Source organism: Mytilus californianus, unplaced genomic scaffold, assembly GCF_021869535.1.
Source record: "Mytilus californianus isolate M0D057914Y unplaced genomic scaffold, xbMytCali1.0.p SCAF_3, whole genome shotgun sequence".
Lineage (NCBI taxonomy): Eukaryota > Metazoa > Mollusca > Bivalvia > Mytilida > Mytilidae > Mytilus > Mytilus californianus.
Window position 1 is genome coordinate 29,219,049 of NW_026262679.1, and position 22,361 is coordinate 29,241,409.

General features: G+C 33.1%; 1 protein-coding gene across 4 annotated transcripts in view; it reads right to left on the bottom strand.

Annotated features, from left to right (window-relative positions):
* The window catches only part of LOC127734318 (uncharacterized), a 125,074-nt gene that overhangs the window by 28,278 nt on the left and 74,435 nt on the right, over positions 1 to 22,361 (bottom strand). The window lies entirely within an intron of this gene.

Here is a 22,361-nt window from a genome sequence, read left to right on the forward strand (position 1 = left end):
GAAACAGATTCCGCAACTATATCTCATGTATTACGGAATTTCTCCACTCTCAACAGTTAAATTTTGATTATCTAAAAAGCTTGGCAAGCCTCGCGCTTTAAATATTAGAATTTACCTGTCTCGAGTTGAGAAATGTTGTATCTCACTTGTTGCAGTGGTTGAATCTATATTTCTTTCTCCCAAGAAGTACTAAACGACAATGAAATTAAAACAAAACACAAATCATGAACGAAAAAAATCTGATCTGTATTCCATAATTTGATATCTTACGGAATGTATAGCATGAATCCTCCTGCAGTCTTTTGCATCACATCCGTCACACTTTAAGGTCTGCAATTACATAAAAGGACTACACAAATTGTATTTAATGCAAAACCTGTTGTGATAATTGTTTATATTTTGCTTATGCATATCAATCAGTTTTTCAAGAAAGATGATTTAACAATGTGTAACATTAAGACATGTATAATAAGCAGAATGTTATCAATCAGTATTAAACAACTGATTTCAAGAAGAGATTTAAGTTCCGGTTCAGATTTGTCTGATCAATTAAGTTTTTAACAAATCATTTTTCATGCAGTAATCTGCTGTTTAGTTTATTTTTCTTCATACATTAATTTTTCCTAACTTTTTCAAACATTCCCGATATGAATGTGACACCAAACGTTTTTCGTTTTCATCAAAGGCATTAAAACGCGAGACCAGTGTAAAGATTATTCAACAATAATGTTACATAACTATCTTACAAAAACAACTCTCTATTCCTGGACTTGCCCTTTTATACATCACGCAGAAAGGAAATAAAATATTTTAACACTCGTGTTAATTAAATTGTCTCGTGAACAAAATATTATTGGTTATGATTCTAATATGTGGTGCTAATTATTTTGACGTCACGTTAATTATAGCTTCAGTTGCATCAGTTCCTTTGTTGTCAATTGCGATTACGCTTTTTTACTCATGAAAGAGAGAAACTACGTCCTATTCTTTTTACTCTTCAGATACAACATGTCTTCAGTCTCAGAAATCATAAAGTTTACTCTCTTGGGTTGGGACATATCGCACAACCCTCGATACAGAAGAATTTATAAATACATTAAAATGATTATGAAGATTATATACAGAATAGATAACTTAATATATGTCATGTTAATCTTGCTTGTGGGACATTTAGTTTGGAGTTCTGTGCACTCTACTAAAACAAGTAAACAATCCAAAATGTACAAGAATAATACTAACATATATCCTTTGTCTTTGTTTTTTTTTTTTATCTTTTCGTCGTTTTTTTATTTTTTACCATTGCCCTTTCAATTTGTCTTTGACTTATGAGCATGAAAATCCTTTTGTGTTCTCCCGCCTCTCTTTAAAAACGTATACACTGTCACGTCAGAAGGTGACAACAGACTTAGTTTTATTCCCACGGTTTCAATTCTTGCCAGTAAATTGATTGTAGAAAGCAAAAGAGCTACGTAACACGTTCAATTTTTAGATAAAACTTATATTGATGTTGTACTTTTATTTGGTTGACAAATTACAAATCGAATTTCAAATGAAAAAATAACAACGTGCAAATACATCACACAAATTAAAAAAGGAGAAAAATGCATAGAAAATAAGTTAAACTTGGCAAAATATGTAAGAACTGTCGTCATAAAATCTTTGTGGAAGCCACTTTGAAGAAGAGTTCCTCATTTAAATTCACAACAAATCAGTCTAAGAACTATTGTATTGTTCATTTTAAATGCACTATAATATATTGGCTGAAATCAAATGAAAGTATGCCTGTTAATGCTAGTTTACAATATAAATAATACATAATATATTTAATTTAAATAGTGTATGTTGCTTACCTCATCAAAAAGTCGGCACATATAATTCCGATCAAACGTTACCCCATTTTGAATAAGTGTGGATACATAATCTACTCTATTTGCAATAATTGCCTCCAACAAGAATAATTCTAATTCCTATTTTAATAGAAAATGAATAAAATTAGCTTTCTTCGATTTATTCCAACCCATTTACTTGTGCCTCCACAAACCATATTTATTTTCCATGAATAACTACTCCAGACGAGGTAATACGTGGTCGATTATATCTATCATAGTTATAACCAATATCATGTCAAACTAGACACTGTCATTAAAACTATTTATAAGATTAAATAAAGTGACCTAAGAATATATTAAATAATCTCTTTCTTACCCTTAAGCATCATCAAGCGTAAATATTTTCCCCAGAAGATGTTAAATGAATAAAGGAACAAATATAAAGAATCACATTATCGGTACTTTTTGTGATCTATCTTTTATTAGTATTGTGAAAATAATTGTATAAATTTCAAGATTATATATTCGTTACAAAAATACGTCACTGTTTGATATGTCCTGTGCTGTCGTTAATGGAAGATGTTCGTTATTTTTCTGCGGTTTACATGTTGTAACGAATATTCTATTATTTATTTGTGCGTTTCTCTGTGCTGAGTGTTCTTACGTTTGTTTGTGCTGTATTTCTGTCACGTAGTGTTGTCATTTTAGCGATATTTTTTAACATTGCCATATAAGCGGGAGGTTTGGCTAGCCATAAAACCAGATTCAACCCACCATTTTTTCTTAAAATGTCCTGTACCAAGTCAGGAATATAGCAGTTGTTATCAAATAGTTCGTTTCTGTGTATGTTGGCGTTTGTTTTTGTTGCACTTCAGTGTTTCTGTTGTTCCGTTGTTTTCCGCTTATAGTTGAGGTGTTTCCCTCGGTTTTAGTTTGTAATCCGGTTTGTTTTCTCTCAATCGATTTATTACTTTGAACAGCGGTAAACTACTGTTGCCTTTATTTATTATAATCACAAATATGAGTTTCGTTCCCTTGCAAAAATGCATTTTAAACCGATTATGATCATGGTCTCGCTAGTAAGACTGCTTAAGAGATTAATTTAACAGCAAAATTAAAACAAAATAGCAACAATTTTATGAGTCCTCGTATATGGAATCATTCAGTTGATACGACCTACTAGAGCTTGTGTTGCTTATCATGCATTTCTTAATATATTTTCTTATTACAAGGAAGCTATTGAACGAAGATTTCCTTCGGTCATTTCAAATTGTTGAGGGATGCCTTCATATTTCTTGTTTGTCCGCTTAAGGAATGTCAGTGCCACAAATCAACACGGATAATTTCTAACTGCTGTAGCTTCAATTTCTTCGATATTTTCATCACCTACGGCGACTTATTACTCAAACGACGAAAGTCACTAGTGGAGAAAGATCTGTGTGCTCGTCCTGCGCATTTGAGATCAGCCTCTGTTTTAGGATTCATGATGCTCAACTATTGTGAAGTGTCGTTTAAGGGGTTACAAAAACTTTGACTAAAACAGATTTGACTCGTTTAATTTTCATAAAATTTTAACAAAATATTTACTTTGACTTAAATACCTATATGGAGTTATTTTCTTTTAAACGATAGGTTATTCTTTTGAAGAATCAACCCGAACGATACCGTTTTTCAATGAAATGTGCTCCAAGGCATAAAATAATGACCTGTGTAAGAAATATTCTGGCGACGTGGACATTTCCGTTTGTCAATGCAAATTAACTCCTTTTGTAAACAATTTGGAGCAATTGCTTAATTATCCGATATCGGTCGTAAACGCCGCTCGGTTTTCTAACTACAGAAAACATTATAACTCCATGTATACTTTTAAACTGAAATATTTGGAACCGCTTCCTTAATCTTGTTTTGAAGTGATTGTGTTGTCTCTGGTTGACCATGTCTAAATTGATTACGAGAAATTAATTGGTTTCATATCAACAGAACTTAGAATATCACTTTCTTTTTCTTCGCTTATTTCAGAATATACGAACTTTGCGTTAGAGAAATCGGGTCCCACTCTAACAAATCTATACCATCCATAGTCGTAATTCAGTTTTATTTTAATACAACTGGACAGTGATTGCACGCTTTCAAAATTTGAATAGTGAGTTTTATTTTATTGAATTATTTTCACCTTATTTACATGTACAATAAAATTGATCTGTTGGGCGTGGTTATAACTAAACTCATTTGAAAAGAATCTCGTACTTTAATGATCGGTAAAATAGGATAGAAATTTCTGCAAAATCGTAAAAATGAATATTTTGCAATGGTATATAAGTCAGATTATGTATATTTTAAGATTTTTCTTGTCGTATAACACACCTCGGGGTGTTATACGACAAGACAAACCTTAAAGTTTGCAATATTGATAACGTATGTACCCATATGGAGTTATTTTCTTTCAGAACGACAGGTTTTTTTTTCTTTTGAAGGATCAACCCGGACGATACCAAGTTTCAATGACATTTACTTCTAGGCCGTTTATTAGACTGAAATACCAAACATCGTCGTTGACACACATTTGAACTTTCGAAACAAATAATGTGAAGTTTTGTTAATTCATCGCTTTAATAAAGGTAAATTATGTGAGACGAATTTAATAATGCAAAACTTTTCATATAACTTAAAACAAACCAAATTTTAATACATTCGTGTGTAGGACTTTTAAAATCTCAATTATTCAAACTGTATTGGAAATCATACTTTGACCCATGGATGTTTGTTTTTCGTGTGTTATGTACATCACGATTTCGTGCTCTCTATGTGCCAGTTTTTGATATTTGCATTTATGTATACATTTTACTCTATCAAATATTCAAATGACCAAATATTCTCATTTTCTAGAGAATAACAGCCATGTACTTTATATATTATGGCGAGTGGGGTATGATATTTAAGCCTTCTTCTTTTTTAGCTCACCGGGGCCCGAAGGGCCCTATGTGAGCTTATGCCATCACTTGGCGTCCGTCGTTGTCCGCGTCTGTCGTCGTCGTCTGTCGTCGTCGTCGTCTGTTGTCGTCTGTCGTCGTAAACTATTTCAAAAATCTTCTCCTCTGAAACTACTGGGCCAAATACCTTCAAACTTTAACTAAATGTTCCTAATGGGTATCTAGTTTATAAATTGTATCCGAAGTTTTGATCCATCGACAAACATGGCCGCCATGGCTAAAAATAGAAAAGTTTTTGGCTTATATCTCAAAAACTAAAGCTTTTAGAGTCAAGATCTATCAGCTCTGAAATTTTCAGACGAATTGAACAACCCATTGTTGGGTTGCTGCCACCGAATTGGTAGTTTTAACAAAATTTTGCAGTTTTTTGTTATTATTTTGAATATTATTATAGATATATATAAACTGTAAGCAGCAATAATGTTCAGCAAAGTAAGATCTACAAAAAAGTTAATATGACCATAATTGTCAATTGACCCCTTAAGGAGTTATTGCCCTTTAAAGACAATTTTACACAATTTGTTCATCAAGTTTGCTAACATTTAGAAATCTTCTTCTCTGAAACTACTGGGCCAATTACCTTCAAACTTTAACTAAATGTTCCTTAGGGTATCTTGTTTATAAATTGTATCCGAAGTTTGTATCCATTGACAAACATGGCCACCATGGCTAAAAATAGAACATAAGGGTCAAATGCAGTTTTTGGCTTATATCTCAAAAACTAAATCTTTTAGAGCAATGTGACATGGGGTAAAATTGTTTAATTGGTCAAGATCTATCGGCCCTGAAATTTTCAGACGAATCGAACAACCCATTGTTGGGTTGCTGCCACCGAATTGGTAGTTTTAACAAAATTTTGCAGTTTTTTGTTATTATTTTGAATATTACTATAGATAGATTAAACTGTAAGCAGCAATAATGTTCAGCAAAGTAAGATCTACAAAAAAAGTGAATATGACCAAAATTGTCAATTGACCCCTTAAGGAGTTATTGCCCTTTAAAGACAATTTTACACAATTTGTTCATCAAGTTTGCTAACATTTAAAAATCTTCTCCTCTAAAATACAGGTGAGCGATTCAGGCTTTTGAGAGCCTCTTGTTTTTTAAATTTATTACCAGACAAAAGAGAGAAAACAATTATTCTGAACAGTTCGTTAAAAAATGTTGAAAAAATAAACTGCTTTTTCCTCAATAAAAATGTCATGAAAAAAAAGAAGAAAAATACATACAATCACCCCCTTTCATAAACTAAGTTGATATAATAAATTACTAACAAAGTGAGTTGTATATTTAATACACCATAACAATTCACTTGCTTCATGCAATTATAGTAATTTTTTTTATTGTAAGTGGGTAATGATTTCTAAAGTTTATATCAAGATTAATTAATGAGTTTTATTTCACATTATAAATGAGCTGAAGTCGTATTTAAACCTGAACGAACCAGAAATGAATATCCCACATTAGTTTGATCGGTAAAACAGGATGCAAATCCTGTAAATCTTTGCAGAAAATAATAATTTTGACGGTATACATGTATAAGTCAGATAATGCATATTTTAATGTTTTTCTTGTCGTATAACACAACCACGGGGTGTCAGACTTGCCAAAGAAAGACCTCCCTATGGTCGGTCTTTCATTTGATCAATGTTATCTATAACATAAAAATTTTAAATTAATGGTTTAGCAATATCAAATGAAAAGACAGGTTAAAGGTACTACAGTTTATGTTAAATACTTGTTTATGTTGCTAATATCATATGTTTAATTGATTGTTTGATTGATATTAGGTACACGGGTGCCACATGTTGAACAGGATCTGCTTGCCCTTTCGGAGAACAAGAAATTCCCCCAGGTTTTCGGTGGGATTCGTGTTGCTCAGTCTTTAGTTTCCTAAGTGTTGTTTTGTGTACTGTTGGTTGTCTTTTGGCCTTTTCCTTTTTTGTCATTGCGTTCTATGTTTATTTTCGACTTATGAGTTTGAATTTTCGCCATTTTTTTTTTGATTGGTCATGTTCATCGCGTAATTGCTAACATGTCAAATGTAAGGTAATGTTGACAAAATTTAAAGAAATGTTATAGAATTTTCTAGAAAAGCATTATTTACATCATATAAAAAATTTTGAAATGATCTCGATTTAGATTTCAAGAACTTCTCGCTTTGGTCAGTATACATAGAGAGAATCTACGAACAGAACTCATTTCATATTGAACATTAATATGTGCTATAACTTTGGGATTGGGTGTATTCAACGGTAGATTGATTATCTTTGAAACTATTATTAACCTTACAAGGATGTTATCAATATTAGTGGAATACATTACTTGGGGACAAACTGCTTGCAAACTAATAATCATTGGATTTACCATACTGTTACTAATGTAATTAAGGTGATAACAGTTAACATACTTTCACATCTCGTAAACCGATTAAGAATAGAAAAATTTAGGTAACAAAAAGAAACTGAGGGAATTGCATGAACTCCAAACGAGCGAGACCGGGTTCGATGAAAGGGTAGGCGTCTCTTGCAAAGCATGCATTATTCGCAAGGCTAATTCACACTAAGAATAACATTAGTCATTGGACAAACTTTGATATAAACTATACATTCATTCGCTTTTTTATTTGTTTAGTTGAGTCATAACATATATATATAGCATGAGTTCGAATCCCGGCGAGGGAAGAACAAAAATTTGCTTCGGCAAATTTGCAGATTTAACATTAATTGTTGTGATGATATTTAGAGTAATTAATATTTACCGTTTCCTTGTTTTCTATTTCACAGCTTTCTAGTATGTACTGGTATGCAATATAGAAGTAAAGTGATAGTGAGCCAGGCGCTACATGGAAGTGTTCCATAAGGCAACCAGCTGCACCTGTAAGTAAACACAACTTTTTCTAATCATAATATGTAAAATTAAAATGAGGCTTTTATATTATTAATTTTATAAAACCTTTGTTTTCTTTACATATAACAGGATTACAAAATGTGAAACGATTTAATCCACAAAGAAAACCAACAGCAAGACATACACCGTACACGTATGTCAAAATAATAAACCAGAAATAAGTTATGGTACAGCAACAAACGACAGCTGATGAATTTCAGAATAATAGATTGGGCAAACACAAAAGAAATGTCACCAAGACCTTTATCATGTACAGTTGTACATTCAAATATATGATTTTGCATTACACTTTATTGAAAATGTGAAAGACAAAAGCAGCCATAAAAATTCATACAATTGTAAATACATGTTGCCTCCGGAATGTTTTGTATATTTCGGAGGCATGCATTCAACGAGCAATACAACGTTTATAAGTTTTTTAAACAGTGATTGTATATCAGTAATGTGGATTAAGTTTGATCACACAAACAACATTGTTGTACATTTGTATTTATATATCTTATAACAAAGACAAATGACAAAGTCAATAAATGGATACTTGCTCATTAAGGCATATAAGAATATTTATTTGTAAATAGATTTCAGAACACAAAGGTCAAACCTATATACTGACACATGATAGGATGATATAGCTCATTATGTTGTGTATATGTTTATTATTAGTTGGGCGTGAATTTATTTTGCATAGTAGAAACTCTAATGAAACAATGATACAAACGATAGTATGATATAAGTATTTGTGTGAATAATAATTAAATCAAGAAACTGTCATACGTTCTGTCTCAACGTTGTTCATTGTAACTGAAATGTTCTTTTTGTCATTTGGATAGACAGATGAATCTAAAATAAAATCATGTTATAAATAAATATGATGCTTAGGTTGTGTAACATCAGGTAAAACAAGCTCTTATGTTAAAGGACAATGTTTATATATACGAACAAAACAAATTATTATACTTTGCAAGAATATATCTGCATTTTGTTTTGGAAATCTAATGTCTGTCAAAATACTGCTGTACATGCTACAGGACTTTTATATGTAAATAACACAAATTATATGCTTTTATTTGTAATTGATTATAGCATAAAATTTCCAAAAATCCCATTGTTTCTTTTATATGTAAGTATACGTCTATAATTAAATTCGAAATGAAAACTAGATTTTCTGAGGAAGGCCGCATTTGCAGGCTGTTATATTTAAATTATATAATAGTAATTGAAGAACTGGTCATTATCGTGATAAATGGACTGCCAACAGGACAGTGGTATTGACTGCGACAGCGATAATGACCTCGCCTACGGCCCAGTCATTATCGCTGTCTTAGTCAATACCACTGTCCTACGGGCAGTCCATGTATCACGATAATGACCAGTTCTTCAATAATTATTATGTTTATTTCATTGAGGAACCATGTTTTTAAAAATTCTCATAAATTCAAATTGTTCAAAGCAAACTCGAGTTATTGTACGATTTCTATAGGAAAGAGTGAAGACCAGTCATAGTGATAAGTCACTGTCATTCCTTTAAGTGCAATTTTTCAGTATACGAATACGAAATAAAGTGTTCTGTATTTTAATAATTCATGTTGCTGAGTAGTTTGTCTCTATCAGCATCGGAAAGTATGGCAAAACGATCATTTGGGTTGTTTGTAGCAGACGTGCCTTCCAGTTCAGCCATGTTCAAAACGTCTGAATCGCGATTGCGTTTTATTAAAGGGACATCACTCTAAACAGAGAAACCACGCACCACTGGTCATTAACATGTAAAGGCCCGTTAACGACCGGTTTTCTGGTCCGTTTTTTTCAGTTAAAGACCGATGGAATTTTTTACTAAAGAATAAAGAATGTCATGTGGCCCCTTGTTATCCAATAAGAGAAGCTAATTCTTAATCGATATGAAATAACATTGTTTACTAACACTTTTGTTTGGGTCACACATTGAAATGGTAACTACGTAGTAAAATTGAGAAAAATATAATCTCCTGTAACGAACAAACGTGCGTAAACTATATTACGGTACTTGTAATTATAATAGAATTAAACCCTGATAAAAGAAATAAACCACTTTATCTTCTACGTATCGAAAATCTCTTTAAAATATGTTATTACAACATTATCAATTATAAGCTTTGATTTGTTTAAACACTAAGAACTGGGTTCATTTCTCCCTGGTAAATTTTATCTAAATCAATAATTAACAATTTACTGTTAAATGTCGTCTTCCATGATACCTGGTGTGAAGTTGAATGGAAACATGTTTTCTTTTTATACCGTAGTGTTTTCAATTATCAAGAGCGAAACATAAAAAAAAGTAAGTCATAGGCAGGGGTTTTGATAAGAAAATTATGGATGGAACTAATAAGATGTAAAATAAGATAAATCAGTCTTGCTCGCAATTTACGTATTATAAGTTAATTAATGTAAATTCTACAGTAAAAACAATAGATAAAAACTTATACCAGGCTTATAATTTTGTTCAACTGACGCCCGTGCTGTCAAAATAAAACTCATCAGTGACTCTCGAATCAACAAAATTGGAAACCAAATCAAATTCAAACTTAAAAAGCAAAATAATAAAAACATTGGTGTACCAAAAAAACGGCTAGGAGGTATAAAAAAACTTAGTGTTTTGAATATTTATTGACAGTAAACTAATTGAAAATGAACAAATCAGTAATATTTCATAAAACCAAAAAAAGTGCTGGCTACTGGGCTGGTGATACTTTGGGGTACGAAACGTCCACCAGAAGTGGCATTGACCCAGTGGTTGTAAAATCTCATCAACGATAGCAGACTTTTAATTATGCACGCCAGACGCACGCTTCGTCTAAAAACGACTCATCAGTGATGCTCGAAACAAAACAGTTGGAAAGTCAAATAAAATTCAAAGTTGATGAGAATTGACAATAAAAATAACTCCCTTGTGTTCTCGAAATCAGATATGTGAGCAGTTATGTTCAAACGTACTCATGGTAATGTTTTGTTTCCAGATTGAATTTAAAAAAAACAGCAGCATTTAAATTTAAAAAAGCGTCACTTGGCAGGGCAACAACTCATGCAAATAATTTTAAGGTATACTTTTAAAAGAAACTATAGTTTTTCAGAATATCATTGTTCTGGTTGTCAAATATGCATCAATAAGAAAAAAAAACAATAAGAAATTCAATGAAAAATACACAGGTGTGCTACTTTCAACTATGAAAACTATTATCTTTTCAATATTTTATAAATGGTATTCGCATTATATTTTTTCGTTATAAATGCTAAAACTAAGGCTAAAAAAGAAGTATTGCATTATATCTATATGTTTCTTTTTGTACCCTCATCCGATTTTCAATTGAGAGTATTTAAACAACATATAATTTACTGCGGTGTAACAAACGTCGGATTCCCTCATAAAATCTAATGGCTTACATACCTATGTGCATGTACGATCTACCGAGATCTGGTTACATTTGCATTTATTACTTTATGACAAACATAATTGGAAAACATTTTCTTTGTAAAACGAAGATCTTATTGTGACAGATATTTATAAAAACAACTCATAATATAGACTCACTTTTTACCTCTTTTAATGACCATCCTTTGATTATAGCTTTCACTACAAAATCCTCCAGCTTATAATTTTTGTTGTTGTTTAAATCAAAAATTGTAATCTGCAAATAAACAGAATTTCCATCCTACATTACAGTATAGTGTTATCACTAGTACACAAATTAATTCGGGTACTACTATTTAATTTGAATGATTAATTCATCATTTGCACATATGTGGGGACATTTTCAGTTGAAAATAACACACTGTCATGCTAATTTGTTAAGTTAGATTAGAATCATCTTTTTTTATCAATAATACAAATATATTCAAACATAAGTTTTTCCGACGTATGCAGTCCTTTCATATACATTTAATGATATAATGTTTAATTAAAATAAACAAAAGGGGAGAAAGATACCAAAGGGACATTCAAATTAATAAGTCGAAAATAAACTGACAATGCCATGGCAAAAAACGAAAAAGTCCAAAAGACAAACAACACAAACAAAACACCTCATAGAAAGGTGAAGACCGAGCAACAGTTCCTTCTTCACATGCAGTACCCGTCGTGTTGCTCACGTAAGTACAAACCCGGTGATAAGTCTAATTCGGTAGGTCACATTCGGGGAAATGAAAACGGGATTGTGATTACGACAACTGGAACATATTCATCTTCATCTGTGACTCCGCCGCATGTTTGTGCATGTCCCAAGTCAGGAGCCACTGGCCTTTGTTAGTCTTGTATGTTTTTTTAATTTTAGTTCATTTATATGTTTTGGAGTTAAGTGTGACGTCCATTTTCACTGAACTGGTACACATCTTTGTTTATGGGCCAGCTGAAGCCCGCCTCCGGGTGTGGGATTTTCTCGCCGTGTTGAAGACCCATTGGTGGCCTTGGGCTGTTTTCTGCTCTTTGGTCGGGTTGTTGTCTCTTTGACAAAAGCCCCATTTCCATTCCCAATTTTACAAATATTTAATAATGGTCAACCAACTCGTGATGGCGTCCTTAAAATTGTCGAAAGGATGATTTTATCATCACTTTGAATTCTTGGTTTAATAGCTTCTTTGTGAGCAGCTACCGTCTATCAAAATAATCATATAGGAAATGCAAGCCCTAGAATATCGTTTCAACTGGGAGATATATTCCTATATGCTGTCGCTGCAGTAATGTTGCTATATAGAAATGGAAAGTTTACAATTTGGAATCTCAAATCATCTCTTTTGTCGTAAAGTTTTGTTCCCAACTGACCCTAATTGTTAATTTCTCGATGTAAGTCAAGATATGATGCAGACTTAACCGTATCTGTTGTATCCTTATTGACATAGATGCGTTCAACATAGTCACCAAACTTTGAATTATTTAGTGAAAGGACATCATCTATATAGCGCAAAGTCAAGTTAAAAAAATAATGATAGCTTCTTTTCATTTTTCATAAGAAGCTTCTGTTTGCATTCATCCTCATATGAATAAAGGAAAAAGTCGGCAAGAAGAGTGGCACAGTTGGTTTCCATAGGAATGCCAATTGTTTGTTGAAAAACACGTCCTTCAAACGTAACAAATATGTTGTCAATTAAAAAATCAAGCATATTGATAATGTCAATATTTTGTTTAAATCAGTGTGATTTTAAACAAAGTACAATTTATCCCTCCCTAAGACCAGATACTTGTGTCTACGTTTGCCATTCTTTTGTAAGCAGACAAACTCTTTCAATAGTTTTTTAGTTTGGAATAGGGAATACTTGTGTAAAGGGTAGAAAATTCAAATGTTTAATACTATTGCAAGATGAAAGAGTCTTAGATTGTATGTAATCTGACAGATCTTTGGAATTTTTTAGTATCCACAACTGATTCACGCCGCCTCAAGAATAGGTATTTCACAATAATTTTGAAGCCTGGCTTTGGTTGCTGATAAAACTGAATGTAAATCGTTTAGAAAAAGGTTTCGTGGAGCACTTGGAAGACCCAGTAACGTAACGTTGTGTGTAAGGATACTCCTGTAGTTTAGGTATCCGTTACATTGAAGGAAGATCCGGTTATTAATATTTGGTTTGACTTCCGAAGGAACATAGAACAGATCTATGATTATCCAGGATTTGCTCATTGTTGAGTGTCGTAGGGGTGTATGTTAAGTTTCAAAGTTAATTGTCAGTACCTAATTCATTTTACCAAGCAGTTTATGAAAAATGATTTACACACAAAAAACGATGTTGTTTGGGGTTTTATCTGCGAGGACAGCAACATATTTGTCATGGAGATAGAACAGATGCAACGCAACATTTATGTATTTAAAGATTGTTGTAGCATGTGTATTCATAGACACATTCAGTTTTTTTTTTATTCTGATTTGTATCAACGACCTCACAGCCTTGGTTAATTCGAAAAGAGTATCTTTGTCTTCTTTCTCGCGTTTAACCGACTGCCTGGTATACTCCTCGACTGAATCAATTAATATTTTGAAGTTGTGCCTCCAATTGATGGATTTCGGCCCACGATATTTTGGGCATTTGGATAACACATTTCGCAGAGTCACCAGATAGACTGTGGCCAGCCGGATTATATATGAATGGGAAACTAGCGCAGGTGCAATCAAGAGGTTTAGACTTGTAGTCGTCAATATTGAGATCCTTCAACACGTGTTTGTAATGGAAATTTTTAGTTGCAATTGGTTTGGTATAGGTTAAAGAAAAGATAGGTGCAAACTGATCTTTAAAAAGGGATATAATTTTGAGTGAACTGTTTTATGATGAAAAATATAGCTTAAGTTGATGGCTTCAAGACATTTGTTGGCAAAGGAAAGATTACGATAGGACATTAATCCATTTTATCTTTTCCAAAGCGAACTTGTTTGAAAAGTCGAGACGATAGCTATAAGTTTATATTGGTTTGAATATAACTTTATTATACAGTAGAACTAACTAATCAATATATTGCTAAATTATGAAAAAAGTGGTGTTAGAATTTAAAGGAGGCGAAGAAGTGAAGGCAGATGCAACTTGATACGTAGCTATAGGCGGTTAAATACAGAAAGTATTTTGCTAAAGGTACTAGTTACACATGGTAGAAAATCACGTAGACCCCTAATAAATCTTTAACTAGCAATTAAATGAGACATTTATTTTACTTTTACTCGTGTGGTCACATCTTGAAGTAATAAAAGAAATATTTTGTCATGTTACAAGTTTCTAAACTAGCTATCAAATCTGTTCTTAAGCTGTTGTATATTGTATGACACTGACATTCTGCACGTAGAAAATAGAAAATTAATTAATATTGATAATTAGTCGAGGGTTTGAATACAATGATCAATGTAATCCATTCTCTGACTGTAGAGAGATAAAATGATAAATTAGTCAATGAATGTCCACAAAAATTTATTTCATCTCCAATGTTGCAATGAAAGTTTTTTTGTATAAATAGAAAAACTAGAAAACTAGAGAACTGATCTCTGTTCACATATATATATGTTAATATAAGAAAAGAGGAGAAAGATACAAAAAAAAAGTAAAATAATAAAAATACCCAACTCCAAGGAAAATTCAAGACGGAAAGTTCCTTATCAAATGGCAAAATCAAAAACTCATACACATCAAACGAACGAAAAACAACTGTCATATCCATGACTTCGTACAGGCATTTCCTTATGTAGAAAATGGTGGATTAAACCTGGAAAAGGGGACTTTCAAAACTCAAAAGTTTCAAATGATATTGACACCTGGCAAACGTTTCCGACCCCTTCTGAGCGAAAAACAAGTTGGTATTTTTCTGTAATATTTGGTAAGCTTCTTACTATTTTTGCTTCTTTGTTTGTACTTTTCCTAGTTTATCTGAATAGATAATACCACCGTTTTCACAGATTTTAGAAGCATATTGAAAAAAGAAGACGTGTAATTTTCTGGATCTCAATTTTCTTATTACTTCTAAGTGTTCGAATACTTTTTTTTTACCAAACAAGAAATGAACACCTAATTCGAACAGAATATAAGCATACGGATAAAAACATAAAAACAGCTTCTCAGAAAATATCTCGGGCATATACCCAAGTGATGAAATAAATCATCAGTGGTGTTCCCCTACCAAACACTCATCAAAATAATTTTGACCTTTTGTTTTCCTAAAAATCAAAGATGGATGCAAATTTGGAATATAATTAACAAAGAATCATACTCACACATACAAATACATGAAGTTTTTTTTCTCAGAAACGTATAAAATGGGCATAAGCTGTCAAGTTCATGTTCAACGATTTGACCCAACTTATCATACTTATATAAAAATAAATAAGCAGCCAAACACGCGTAATCGTATCAAAACGATTTGTCTAGGTCTGTTTGATTTCATGTTGTAGATTAAAAAATATATGTATATCATCTTTTAACCTGTACAGGAATATTTTTGTGGGCCGAATAAGTCAAAGCAATGTTTGTTCATGGTTTCTCTCAAGTTTCCTTTTTTTTTATCTTTTTAATGATAGATTGATTTTTGTTTAACGCCGCTTTTATGATTGTTGGTTATTTCGTGGTGACAAGTTTGCATTGATGGAGGAAGCCGGAGTGCCCAGAGAAAACCACCGACCTTTAGTAGGAAAACTGACAATCCTAGCCAATCAGAATTGGAGTCGATTACACTTGCCACGTGTGGGATTCAAACTCACAACCTCCGTTTTTACAGTCTAGTAATACAATAGTTAAACTAATTAGACCACTCGGACATCGAGGCCCCTTTTCCTTAATGGATGAACTACATGCTGAACACATGCGAAGCCCATCTCCCCTAAAGGTCTAATTAAAGGTTGTATAACTACGGATTCAAATGTGGATGAATTAAAATGTGACAGTTGTTTTCCATTCGTTTGATGTGTTTAAGGTTTTGATTTTGCCATTTGATAAGGGACTTTCCGATTTGAATTTTTCTTGGAGTTCGGTATTTTTGTTATTTTACTTTTTATTGACTTGAGATGGGTTTTTTTAGATAATTATTTAGACGAAATTGAATCAAACTGACTGGTAATAAGTAAACATCATTTCTACATTCTGCTTTTATAAATGTTTGAAAAATGTTTTTGTTTTTTTTTAAATTTTTTTTCTAATTCGTAGCTAATGTCCAGTTAAACATTTTTACCAAATCTTGAATAAACGATTCTATGTTAATCCTCTTTTGATTTTTGTTCTCAGTAGCCAATCTGAAATCCGAGGTGACAGTTACTGTTTACGAGAAATACATACCGAAAGTGTTTCTCAGAAAACATCTCATACATTTAGGGCAAAAGAGGGGCGAAAGATACCAAAGGGACATTCAAACTCATAAGTCGAAAATAAACTGACAACGTCATGGCTAAAAAGAAAAAGACAAACAGACAAACAAAAGTACACAAAACACAACATAGAAAACCAAAGACTGAGCAACACGAACCCCACCAAAAACTGGGGGTGATCTCAGGTGCTCCGGAAGGGTTAGCAGATCCTGCTCCGCATGTGGTACCCATCGTGTTGCTCATGTTAGTACAAACCCGGTAATAAGTCTAATTCGGTAGGTCACATTCGGGAAAAGGGGACGGGATTGTAGTTACGACATTAGGAACATATCCGCTATCATTTGTGAAACGGATATTCCGTAACGGTCAATTAACTCGTGATGGCGTCCGTAAAATTTACCAAGGGATGATTTCAACTTCACCACTTGGAACTCTTGTTTTAATGGCTTTCTTGTGAGCAGCAACCCTCTATGAAGGAAATCATGATAGGAAATACAAGCCCTGGAGTATTGTATCAACTGGGAAATATATACTCCCTATGCAGGCGCTGCTGGAATATTGCTACATTAAAATGGAAAGTTCACAATTGGGAAGCTGAAATCATATCTTTTGTCATATCGTTTTTTTTTCAACTGACCCTCATTGTAAATTTCTAGATGTAAGTCAAGATATGAGGCAGACTTTACTGTATCTGTTGTATCCTTTATCTCAAGTTCGATGGTATAGATGCGTTCAACATAGTCACCAAATTTTGAACTTTTTAATGAGAGAAAACCATCTATGTAGCGGAAAGTAAAGTTAAAGGATACTGTATGAAGTCAGCATCATATGAATAAAGTAACAAGTCGGCAAGAATATGGGCACAGTTGGTTCCCATGAGAATGCCGATTGTTTGTTGAAAAACACGTCCTCATAACGTAACAAATATTTTGTCAATCAAGAAATCAAGCATCTTGATAATGTCAGTTTCAGAGAATTTTTTGTTAGAATCAGAGTGATTTTTTACAAAGTAGGATTTATCCCTCCCTAAGACCAGATACTTGTATCTACGTTGGCCATTCTTTTTTATGAAACAAAGCAGGACCAGCTCTTTCAATTTGTCTTTTAGTTTGGAATAGGGAATACTTGTGTAAAGTTTAGAAAAGTCAGATGTTTTAGTACTATTGCAAGATGAAAGAATCTTAGATTGTATGTACTCTAAAAGATCTTTGGAATTTTTTAGTATCCACATCTGATTCACGCCACCTCTTGAATAGGTAGTTTCACAATAACTTTGAAGCCCGGCTGTGATTGCTGATAAAATTGATGTTAATAACTTAGAAAGAGGTTTCGTGGAGCACTTGGAAGACCCAGCAATATACCGTTGTTTGTAAGGACACTTGTGTAATTTAGGTATCCAATACAGTGATGGAAGATCCTGTTTTTCATCTTTGGTTGGAATTCCAAAAGAACATAGAACAGACCTATGATTATCCAGGATTTCCTCTTTAGTAAGTGTCGTGGGGGTATATGTTGAGTTTCCATGTGAATTGTCAATACCTAATTCATTTATCAAGCAGTTTTTGTAATGTGATTTACACACAAAAACGATGTTGTTTGGGCCTTTATCTGCGGGGACAACACCATATTTGTAATGAAGGTAGGACAAGAGTTTAGCAACATTTGGATCTCTAAAGATTGATGTAGCGTGGGTATTAATAGACCCATTCAGTTTCTTAATTCTGATTTTTATTAACGACCTCACAGCCTTAATCCTTTTGAAAAGTGTATCTACTCTACGTCTTCTTTCTCGCGTTTAACCCATTGCCTGGCATAATCCTCGACTGAATCTATCAGTATTTTGAAGTTGTGTTTCCAATTGATGTATTAAGGTTCACGATATTTCGGGCCTTTGGATAACACATTTCGCAGAGAAATGTTATTGAAAATGTTAAGGTCACCAGTAATAATGTGGCCAGTCGGATTATATATGAATGGGTAACTAGCACAGGTGCAATCAGGAGGTTTAGACTTGAAGTCGTCAATATTTAGATCCTGCAGCACGTGTTTGTAAATGAAAATTTTAGCTGCAATTGGTTTGGTATAGGTATAAGAAATGATAGGTACAGACTGATCTTTATAATAGGAAGGTATTTTCGAGTGAACTAATTTATGATGAAGGATATTGCTCAAGTTGATGGTATCGAGACCTTTGTTGGCAAAGGAATGTTTAAGAAAGGAACTTTTCTCTTTTTCATCTTTTCGCTCATGCAATAATAACAGCTCACTAAATATAAAATACCGTTAGGCCGAAAACTTTAATTCAGTCAGGAGCCTGTTTTTCAGTGGTTGTCGTTTGTTGGTGTGGTTCATAAGTGCTTCTCGTTTCTCGTTTTTTATATAGATTAGACCGTTGCTTTTTCTGTTTGAATTATTTTACACAAGTCTGTTTTGGGCCCTTTATAGCTTGCTGTTCGGTGTGAGCCAAGGCTCCGTGTTGAAGGCCGTACTTTGACCAATATTTTTTTAATTTTTACACCATGTGACTTGGATGAATAGTTGTCTCATTGGCACTCATACCACATCCTCTTATTTATATGAAAGTCCTGCACAGAAGGGGAATACATATATGTGATTATACCTTCATATTTAAAAATCTTAATCCTACTCAGAAGGGAAATATATATTTGTTATAATAACTCCATAATATTACTATTAATATCATTCCAAATATAGTATGAAAGTCCCAAGTTAAATCAAACGTGAATCCCATTGATCTCTGTCCACACATGTATATGATAAATACAAAAATGAGGCAGAAGATACAAAGGGAACTTTCAAAAGTCATAAGTCAAAGAAAAAGTGGCAACGCCATGACACCAAGACGAAAGACATCGAACAAACAAAGAATGAAATTTAAAAAAAACCCACTACACAGCGAACTGAAGACTGAGCAACACGAATCCCACTACAAGCTGTGGTGATCTCATGCACCAGTATTTTGCACATTGAAAGTACATAGCCGCTGACAAGTCTCATTCGGTGATTCCATAATCGAGAAAAGGGGATTGTGATTACGTATATAAGACAATTGATACATATGAGTGGACACCAATAATACACATATTAAAATATTCTGATGGCGTCCGTACAAATTTCTGAGGGATCACTTCAACTTTACCACTTTGGATATCAATTATAATTGTATTTCAAAAGCAAGTATATATCGATTCTTCTTATTGCAATAGTACATTTGTTTGTCTTTGGTGGGAGACCAGGCGGTGTTTATAAGTCAGGTCTACAGATTATCTCAACATTTTATTTTTAAAGTAACATATGTACAAAAATTGTCTTATTGCATATTTCTGTATCAATTCATGCGTCTGCAGTATTAATCTGTTTTTAATTTTTACGAAGCAATTCATCACAGTGAATGGGCATGAGACAGAAATATTTCTAATGTATTAAAATTTATATAACATATTGTTTTTCAATATGTCTATACAACACGTCAACCATTCCTTCTAACATGAATATAGTTGTAAGCCTATGAAGCTTTTAAAGATTTTAAGTTTATCAACTTTACACTATCAAAATACTAGCTGGAAAAAGAAGGGTAAAAATATAGAAAGATGACATGTTGTCATTTAATTGAGAATTGCCATTACATTTGTTTCTGATCTTCTATTTTGAATTAATCAACTGGATCAATTTCAAAACTAGTTGCTGCAAGGACCGAAAAAAAAAAAAAAACAAAAAAAAAAACCACACACACACACCAAAATACTATTGTTTACGAAGCAAGTAATATATTATACGGAAAAAAAACAAGTCTGGTGGAACATGTCTGTTTTATCAAATAAGAAAATCAACTTGAAAAATAACATTGAAGCATTAGCTTTGCAATGTATTTACCTAACAGGAAAAGTAATCGTTTACACTCAAAAAGTAAAATGTTGGATAATTTATTTTTTTACTATGAATATATATTGTGTAGGAACTAAAAATAGTGTTAAAAAGTTCAGTTAAAAATTGATTATGAAAATGGCATTAAAATATAAGTTTTAAAACTACAAAGAAACAGAGACAGTTCTGATTATAACACAACCGCGACAACAAGACAAACAAACTGCTCATATACACTTACAATGTGACTGTGTTTCTGTATGATCGTCAGTCTTCTTTTTAACTTTGTGTACTCTTCGGAACGCATATAAATACCTAATAGCAGAGGAGCGTTTTCTTTCAGTACTATTTCTTTCTCACTATTAAAAGAGTAGAATAGTATTCTTGAAATCAAAAGAAACAATAAACCATGAAAGGTAAACAACGCAAATAAATAATAGGGACAGAAATCTATTTGGTTCCTGTTGTTATATTTAAACGTATGAAACAAGAACACAATTAAAACAATCAAAGACATTTTATATCTTATCGTCGTCTGTGAATCTTCAATGGTCATCATATACACAAGAGTCACGTGACGGTTGTCATTTGTGGAACAGGAACATTGCGATACATAAGAAATTGTGTTTTACTTCGGTTTTTATAGGATCGCTGTTGTTCAAATCTTCAGTTTGCTCTATAAAGTTTTGCGGATTGTTTTCTGTCTTTTCGTCTTTTTGTCTTTTGACAATCGTGCTTAAATGAATCGACTTATGAGATTGTATTTTCTTAGGTATCATCCTACTCTCCATTGGTTAGACACTTACTACAATTTCAACGGGTAATGCATGCATAACATTAAATGTTTACCTTCTCAATGTTAACTGTTCTTGAAACTCAAACTAACAATATTGCAACAAAAATTTTCTCCAGTATCAACATTTTTATTTGGTGCCAGCTCAAGCAGTTGTATAGTGGTTCATAGATTACAGTAATTGTAGGTTTTCATCAATTTGTTTAATTAATATTCAAAACCTTTGGAATAAAAGCGCACAGAATGTAGTAATCAGTGATTTCACAATAATTTGAACTTAATCATTTCTATTTTCATAGCATGCTATATTTTTGGGTTTTCTCTCTTCTCATTCACAGCTTTCTTTAAAAGAGAAGCGAGAGTTACAAAAGTTATATAACTCATTAGACGAAAACAAACTGACAATACCAGGGCAAAAATGAAGAACAACCAAAAGACATACAACAGTACTCAAAACGAAACATAAAAAACAAAAGAATGAACAATACGAACCACGTAACCGGGGGATCCAACGTGTTTTCGAAGGGTAGGCAGATCTTTCTCCACATGTGGCACCCGTCATATTGCTCATGTATATACATAACAAAATGAAAAGAACACGTAATAAATTTCATGCGTCCGAAGCGCTTTTCTGGATTTACATTCATTAGGAACGCTCACAGCCGAATGATAAGTCTAATTCAGTAAGTAACATTTGAGGAAAAAAAGACAGGGTTGTGGTTGCTGTGTGCTGGTGGTCTGTACCACAGGATTGTGTATGCGTTTAGTGTGGTTAGGGCCATAGGCTCTATCACCGCTGGCTAGCCTACTTTATGGGTGAAAAGAAAGCTGAGTGCGTAAGTCTTTCTGCAAGTACATAGCCCCTACACTGTTCAAGACTTCTACAATGCCTCCCCGCGACAGCACATGGTAACTAGGATTTAGTATTCTAGGCATTATTGTAGAGGATCTCGGAGCAGCAAGGGCCCTCGAGATGCAGTGTGTAGGCCCATCGGCGCGTGGACTCGCCCTTGCACTCATCAACCTTGTCCCAACTATGGGTAAATAGTACCGCTGCCTTGTGGTTAGATCTGGGAAGATCAAAAGGCTATGGGAGCAGACCCAGAAAGAAAAGCCGGGAAGATGGAACTCGTCAGCCATGGCAGGCAACCATCTATGGGAA